At 61.3% G+C, this 7,213-nt stretch overlaps 1 long non-coding RNA gene across 1 annotated transcript in view; it reads left to right on the forward strand.

Moving 5' to 3' along the window:
• The first annotated feature begins 2,835 nt into the window (after window positions 1-2,835).
• LOC139999396 (uncharacterized) overlaps window positions 2,836-7,213 on the forward strand; it is a 6,453-nt gene continuing 2,075 nt past the window's right edge. The window contains exons 1-2 of the long non-coding RNA XR_011804835.1: window positions 2,836-6,147; window positions 6,178-7,213. The exon at window positions 6,178-7,213 is cut by the window's right edge and continues 2,075 nt beyond it. This is a non-coding gene — a long non-coding RNA (uncharacterized lncRNA). The remainder of the gene's footprint in view (window positions 6,148-6,177) is intronic.

Raw genomic sequence — 7,213 nt, forward strand, 5'->3', positions numbered from 1 at the left:
TAATACAAATAAAACCCATTTTTCCCGTGCCAATGAGTTCCTATCCCCATCATCACTTCCCATCCCACTGATCATTTCCTATCCCAACAACGTCCCAGTTCTGATCCCCTCGGTGTCCCAGTGCAAGAAGAGCTGCAGGCAGAGGCCTTGCTGAGTGAGCACCTAAGGAGAGGAATGTAATCCAGAAGGCAGCAAAGAAGAGCAATGCCCCGAAAGAAGAGCTAAGTCTTGTCTCTCAGCCCTTTGGTGTCCCAAGCAGCAGTTGCCATGGGCAAGCTTTCCCAGCCCAGCTGCTGCCAGCATCCCCCCAGCTTGCCATTGCCACCTTCCTGGGTGAGGCGCGCGCGCATTTGCCATTGGCATTTGCCGTTGCCCATCCCTGAGAGTGGCAAGCAGTGCGTAGGTCCAGCACGAGAGAGGGGAGAGGGCAAGCGAGAGGGGCAAGGGCTGAGGAGCGTGGCTGAAGCTGGAGCAGGTGCCTGCAGAGGTCTCTGTGCCTGCCTGCGTGCTGAGCGGGCCTGGGTGCTGCGGGGGCCGTCGAGGAGAAGCCCGAGGTCGGTCACGGGTAGCCGTAAGAGTAGGCTCTGGCGTGGTCCTTCTGCCGCTGCTCGAAGAATTGCCCGGGGCCGATCCTCATGTGGTGGGTCGCCCGCTGCCGCTCCTCCTGGGCCAGCTTCTTGAGGCGCTCCCGCTCGGGACGCTGCTGCGGCGTGATGGGCACCGACGACTCCTGCTCCTCCAGCGGTGTGGGCGCTGCGTCGCCGCCCGCCCAGGGCCCCACGCAGGGCACGTAGTCCCCGCGGGGCTGCGCCGGACGCTGCAGCGTGCGCGGCTGCGTGGGCAGAGCCGTGGGCAGTCCCCTCCAGAGCGGGGGGCTCTGGAGGGGACTGCGAGGGGGACTGGGCAGGGCTCTCCTGAGGGCTGGGAGAAGTTGAGGCCTCTTGAGGGGAGCCAAGGGAGGCTGGGGCAGGGTTCTCTTGCGGGCAGGGATGAATTCCTGCTGGGGGGGCCTTTTGGGGAGAGGCTTGGGCATGGGTCTCCTGCGGGCAGGGTCGGGGGGGCTCTGGAGGGGACTCAGGCGAGGCTTGGGCAGGGCTCTCCTGAGGGCAGTGAGGAAGTCAGGGTCGGGGGGGCTCTGGACGGGAGCCTGGGGAGGCTGGGGCAGGGGTCTCTTGTGGGCAGGGAGGCAGTCAGGGTCGGGGCGCCTCTTGAGGGGAGCCAAGGGAGGCTGGGGCAGGGTTCTCCTGCGGGCAGGGATGAATTCCTGCTGGGGGGGCCTTTTGGGCAGGGCTCTCCTGAGCTGGGGCCGGGCTGCAGGCTTGAGGGGGGAGCTGAGTGGCGGCACAGCAGCTGCAGGGGGCTGCAGCGCCCGCCCAGCCTGCACCTTGTCGGGGTGCAGCCCAGGGCTTGAGGGGACCTCACCCAGCGCTCTGGTGGCTGCCAGTCCCTGTGTGCTGGGCTCCTCGATGTCCTCGCAGAGGTCGGGCAGCTGCGAGAGGAAGCGCTTGAGGACAGGACTGCTGGGGACAGCCGCGAAGGCGTCCTGGAGCTCCACGGCATCCAGGCAGCTGAGCAGCTCCTCCAAGCCGGAGCTGTCCAGGTCGGCCGGGAGCTGGTCCTGCAGGTGCTGCAGCTGCTGGCTGTCCCCTGCCAGCTGGGGAAAGGCCTCGGCGAAGGCATCGGGGCCCAGCTCCAGCAGCTCCAGGGGCTCCTCAGGCACCTCTGCAAGTGTCGCCGCTGAGGAAAAAGCAAGCCAATGCAATCCCCCAAGCATCCCCCACTGCCAGCTTTGCCATGGCCCCTGGGTGTGGGGCCACAAGCGGCCGGCTGTGCCAGCCCCAAACTCACCGTCGGGCGTCGCCGTCTGGGTGCTGGCGGTCACTGGAGCCTGGGCAGGCTCGGGGGGAGTGGGGCCGGGCAGCGGGGGCCCCTGGTCCTCGCTGAGCCCCACGGCATGCAAGCAGGGCTCCGGCAGCTGCCCCCGGCTGCTGCTGAGGGTGCAGGGTGCGGGAAGCGCCTGCCCCCGCAGCGGAGGCCCCGGGACGAGGGGTGGCGGGGGGTTGCGCTGGGCGGGGGCCTGCAACAGGCAGGTGCCTGCGGGGTGCAGGAGCTCCCCATGGAGCACGGCCCTGGGCCCCAGCCCCAGCGCATGGTGGGGCACCAGTGTCCCCGTCACCATGGGCTGTCCCCACTGATGGACGGGGGCACAGGGAGGAGCGGTGTGGGGGAGCTGCCCCACGGCGGGGAGCTGCACCAGCTGCAGCTGGTGCCCCGTGGTTGGGAGCTGCACCAGCTGCAGGTTTTGCCCCACAGCGGGGAGCTGCACCAGCTGCAGGTTATGCCCCACGGCGGGGAGCTGCCCCCCAGCAGGGAGCTGCCCCATGGTGGCGGCGGGGAGCTGCCCAAGCTGCAGGTGGTGCCCCTGGGCTGGGAGGTGCCACCCAGGTGGCAGCTGCACCCTGGCGGGGAGCTGCAGCACCTGCCCCTGGACCCCCGGCACCACGTGCCAGACGGTGGCCTGGGGCAGTGCGGAGGGGAGGGTGGGTACCTGGGGGGGCTGCAAGGGCAGCGCCATCGCTCCGGGGAGGGAGGGAAGCAGCCAGGCAGCCACCGTTGGCGGCACGGCTGGGACGACGAAGGGGGAGTTTTGCGTCTGCGGAAGCCGCGGAAGCCGTCTGGGGAAACCCTCTGTGGGAAAAAGGGCGCTGGGCTGAGCTCTGGGGCGCTGGGCTCACCAGCAGGGCCGCAGCCCCGGGAGGAGCGGGAGCCGGCTGCTGGACCTGCCATGGTGGCTGGAGAGTGGGGCGGTTGCTTGGGGAACGCGGGCAACGGGGGTTCCGTCCCAACGGCTGACCAGCCCCTCGCCGACATCTTGGGGAGGACTGCAGGCTTTGGAGCCAAGCAGGCTGCCCAGCGCAAGACTTGGCCATCCCCAGCAGGCTTTCCCTCCCACGCAGCACTTGCCATGCCCACGACGCTTCCACACCGCCTCTTGCCCGTCCTGAGCATTTCCCAGCCCAGGACCAGCTTTCATCCTCATGGTCATTTCCCATCCTGACAAGTTCACATGAGAACAGATTCCCATACAAAAGATTTCCCATCAACACAAACAGATTTTTCCCTTCATCCAAAGAGATCTCTTCCCAAAGAATTCCCCTCTCTTGGAGGACTTCCCCATGGTTTTCCTACTTCAATAAATGTTACCCACCCCATTAAAGATTTCCCATCCCAGTACTTTCCCATCCCTGGAGTGACTGCCCATCCCAATGCTTTTGCTTCCCAATGCTTTCAAACCCAGAGAACATTTCCCATCTCTTTCATTGCCGAGCCCAATGCCTTTCCACCCCAAGGAAGTCTTCCCATCCCAGCAAGGATTTCTCGGCTCACACATCCTTTCCCAACCCATTCCCATTTCCCACTTTCACCATCCAACACACAGCTTAGCCAGCCCACAGCTCTAGAGAGGGATTTGGACGATGCTGATAGACACAAGGTCACGGGGATTTGCTGTGCTGACGATTGCTCTTTCTTACAGATCAACACAGATCCCCAGTCCCAAGGGCGCCAGGCAGAGTCTGGCTAATATGTAGATACGAGGCTCTTCCATTTCCTACCGGGAAAGAAAGAGATCTATGCGTTTCTCTCTCTCCACCTCCGGAAAAAGAGAGGAAGGGGAGAGCGCTAATGAACAGGAGCATGCTCAGCTCAGCCACCGGCATGGAGGCTGCCCGCTCCTCAGCACCTCGAAGCAGCAGCACCTTCAAGTCTCCTCCTGCAGCAGCAGCACATCAGTGTCTCTTGTCCCACCAGCAGGACAGTGGCGTCTCCCATTGCACCATGCCGACCTCCACGCCTCGAGTGCCAGCAGCAGTCCTCAATGCGAGCTGGACGCTCAGGGTACTTGTGGCCACCCACCTTTGTGAGCTCCAAGGCTGACAGTGACTCTCTGCTGAGCTCCCACGGCTCTCAGGCGTCCCGCTGGCAGAGCTAATGGCGCTAAGCTGACTGCCAGGAGAAAAGGCTCCCGTGAAATGGCTGCTCCACAACGCCAGGAGCAAGGTCTGCTGGGCTGGGGGTTCGCAGAGGAGCTCGGCCTTGGGCCTGGCAACTGCGCCTGGAAGCCAGGGACGGCCTTGGTGTGCAGCTGGACACCTGGGCCTGAGAAAGCAAGGTCTCTTTCAAGACGCTTGGCACCATCGTCACCCAGTGGCTGTCTCAGGGCGACGAGAGAAATGCACAGCATCTCTTGCTGCCCTGCAGTGCTGCTGTCCTACGCCCTTGGGTGTCTCCGGGATAGAAAAAGGGACGGATTTTGCCCCCAAACCCAGCTCCTTTCTATCAAAAGCATCACGTCCTCCTCTCTTTCTTGGATTTGGCTATGACTTTAGGAATCCCTGCAATCCCTGCAGCTGTGTCCCCTGCCAGCTTCTTGTGTGCCCCAAGCATCCTCGCTTGCAGGGCAGTAGAAGATGCAGAAAAGGCCTTGCCTTAGTGGAAGCACTGCCCTGCAGGAGCTCCAACATCCCTCTTAGCAGCACGCTGTAGCCCCCAAATGCCCCCGAAACGGCACATTTCAGCTCCTGGGAAGGAAATGAGCTCGCTCAAGGGGAGCTACCTGCTCAAGGCCCAGGTGTCTGTGAGGCGGTGTTGGCAAGGAGTCCTGTTGTGTGAGTCCGTTCTTTGTGGGTGCTCCGTCCCCACAAGGCTTGCTTTGGAAGGCCCAGGAGAGTCTTGTGGGCACTGGCCTGGGGTCCCAGGCTGAGCCAGCTGCTGGCTGGCAATCAGGGAGGCTCGCTCAGTGTCTTGGCTTGGGTTTGCGTGGCCAGGCTGTGGGAGCGGGGGGCTGCAGGGGTGTCCTCTGTGAGAAGAATGCAGCAGCTGCCCCATGGGAGCTCAGGGCCGCTTCCAGGAGGCTCCTTCCAGGAGGGACCCACCCGCTGCTGCCCAGAACGCAGAGCAAAAGGATGATGTTTGCGCCTGGGGGAGAGCCCATCTAAGAAAGGGAACAAAAGCTGCTGCCCAGCAGTGTCTGGCTCAGGGAGGAGTGGGAAAGCTCTGTGCAGCCCCCAAGGGCCGTGCAGCAGGAAGCAGGAGGTGCTCCAGGCTCACAGCAGCAGTTCCCCTGCGGCCTGTGCAGGGAGAGGCCCCTGGTGGAGCAGGCTGTCCCCCTGCAGCCCATGGGTCCCCCGTGGAGCAGATCCCCACGCTGCAGCCCCCCCGTGGAGGAGCCCACGTTGGAACAGGTGGATCTGCCCTAGAGGAGGCTGCGACCTGTGGAGGAGGCCCCAGAGGAGCAGGGTGTTCAAGGAAAGGTTGGAGCTGGTGCTTAGGAACATGGTTTATTGGGTGACATTGGTAGTACAGTGATGACTAGACCGGACAAATGTGAAGGTCTCCTCCAACAATAATGATTCTATGATACCTCCACCACGTCCTCCTCCTCCACTTCCTCCTCATCGTCCACGGCCTTTTTCTTGTCCACTGCCTCCTCCTTGTCTACCGCGTCCTCCTCGCCCCCCGCCTGCTAATCCTATTTCTCATTTTCCTCCTCCTTCTCCTCCTTCCCTGCCTCTTGCACCTCCAACACCTCCTCCACCTCCACTGCCTCTTCCTCCTTCTCCTTCTCCAGCCCCACTGACTATTCCTCCTCCACAGCCTCCTCCACCTCGGCAGAAGCTTCCTGGCCAACTTCCTCTGCATGCTCCTTGCTAAGGCATGCTGGTAGCAATGATCGTGAGCCCAGAAATGGCAGGAGGAGTTGCCAGGAACCAGGTGCGCCAAGGCGGCTTCTCTGGGAGGCTATGGCTGTGAGCGCTGCCCACCGCTTCTAATTCTAGTTCCATTTGTCACCCCACAGGACCATGGCACTGTGACCCTGTAAGGTAGCAGCTGGCGGCTCCTATCATCTTGATGACGCTCTGTGATGCGTTGCTTGTTGCCTGGGTAGCGATTGTTAGCAATTATGCAAATGGCTTGTCATCAATCGGGGATGTGGCTGCTCCTCCCTATAAATGGGCCAAGGGGGGCAGTGGGAGCCAGAGTGTTGGAGAGGGGAGATGGGAGAAGGTGGAAACAGAAAAGGAGGAGGATGAGGAAGAGGCATAGGTGGAAAAGGGGGAGTAAGAGAGGAAGGGGGCAGTGGAGGAGGTGGCGGAGGAGGAGGTGGCGGAGGAGGAGGTGGCGGAGGAGGAGGTGGCGGAGAAGATTGAGGAGGTGGCGGAGAAGATTGAGGAGGTGGCGGCATGAGTAGGAGTGGTGACAAAAGAGGAGGCGAGCAAGGGATAGGCAGAGGGACACGATGGAGGTGGAAGAGGAGAAGAAGGTGGTGGAGAAATAGTAGAATACTAGAGGAGGAGGTGGTGGCAAAAAAGAAAAAAAAAAAAAGGTGGAGGAGGAGAAGAAGGTGGTGGAGGAGGAGGCCGCCAAAAAAAACAAAAAAACAAAAGAGAAGGAGTAGAAGGTGGAGGAGGAGAAGGAGGTGGAGGAGGAGGAGGCGGAGGACTCCAAAACAAAAGACCCTCTCTGGTGGTGAGCGTTGACCGCTGCTCCTAATTCTAGTTCCATTTGTCACCCCACAGGACCATGGCACAGTAGCCCTGTAAGGTAGCAGCTGGCTGCTCCTAGCAACTTGATGATGCTCTGTGATGCGTTGCTTGTGGCCTGGTTGCCTGGGTAGCGATTGTTAGCTATTATGCAAAAGGCTTGTCATCAATCGGGGATGTGGCTGCTCCTCCCTATAAATGGGCCAAAGGGGAGCAGTGGGAGCCAGAGTGTTGGACAGGGGAGAGAGGAGGAGGGGGAGGAGGAGGAGGAGGAGGAGGAGGAGGAGGAGGAGGAGGAGGAGGAGGAGGAGGAGGAGGTGGAAGCCAAAATAAAAAGGAATAAAAACAAAAAAAGAGGAGGAGGAGAAGGTGGCGGAGGAGGAGGCGGTGGAGGAGGAGGCCAAGGAGGAGGTTTGCTCAGCTACAGCAAGCCATGGGATTTTTGCTGTTTAAACTTTTAACTCCTTGCCTAACCACAGGGGTTGTCATTCGTGGACAAATCCTGGGTTAAGTACACCGTCACTGCAAGAGGAGCACAAGCTACCTGCAAATGGGCAAATATACCTCTGCAAGTTTTCTTACAAGGGATTAAGACAAAAAGGCCTGTGCCTGGCAGAGGGAGCACTGAACGATGATCTAGCAAAGCAGTCTATCGCAGACAGACAACACTG

This window comes from Anas platyrhynchos, chromosome 24, assembly GCF_047663525.1.
Source record: "Anas platyrhynchos isolate ZD024472 breed Pekin duck chromosome 24, IASCAAS_PekinDuck_T2T, whole genome shotgun sequence".
Lineage (NCBI taxonomy): Eukaryota > Metazoa > Chordata > Aves > Anseriformes > Anatidae > Anas > Anas platyrhynchos.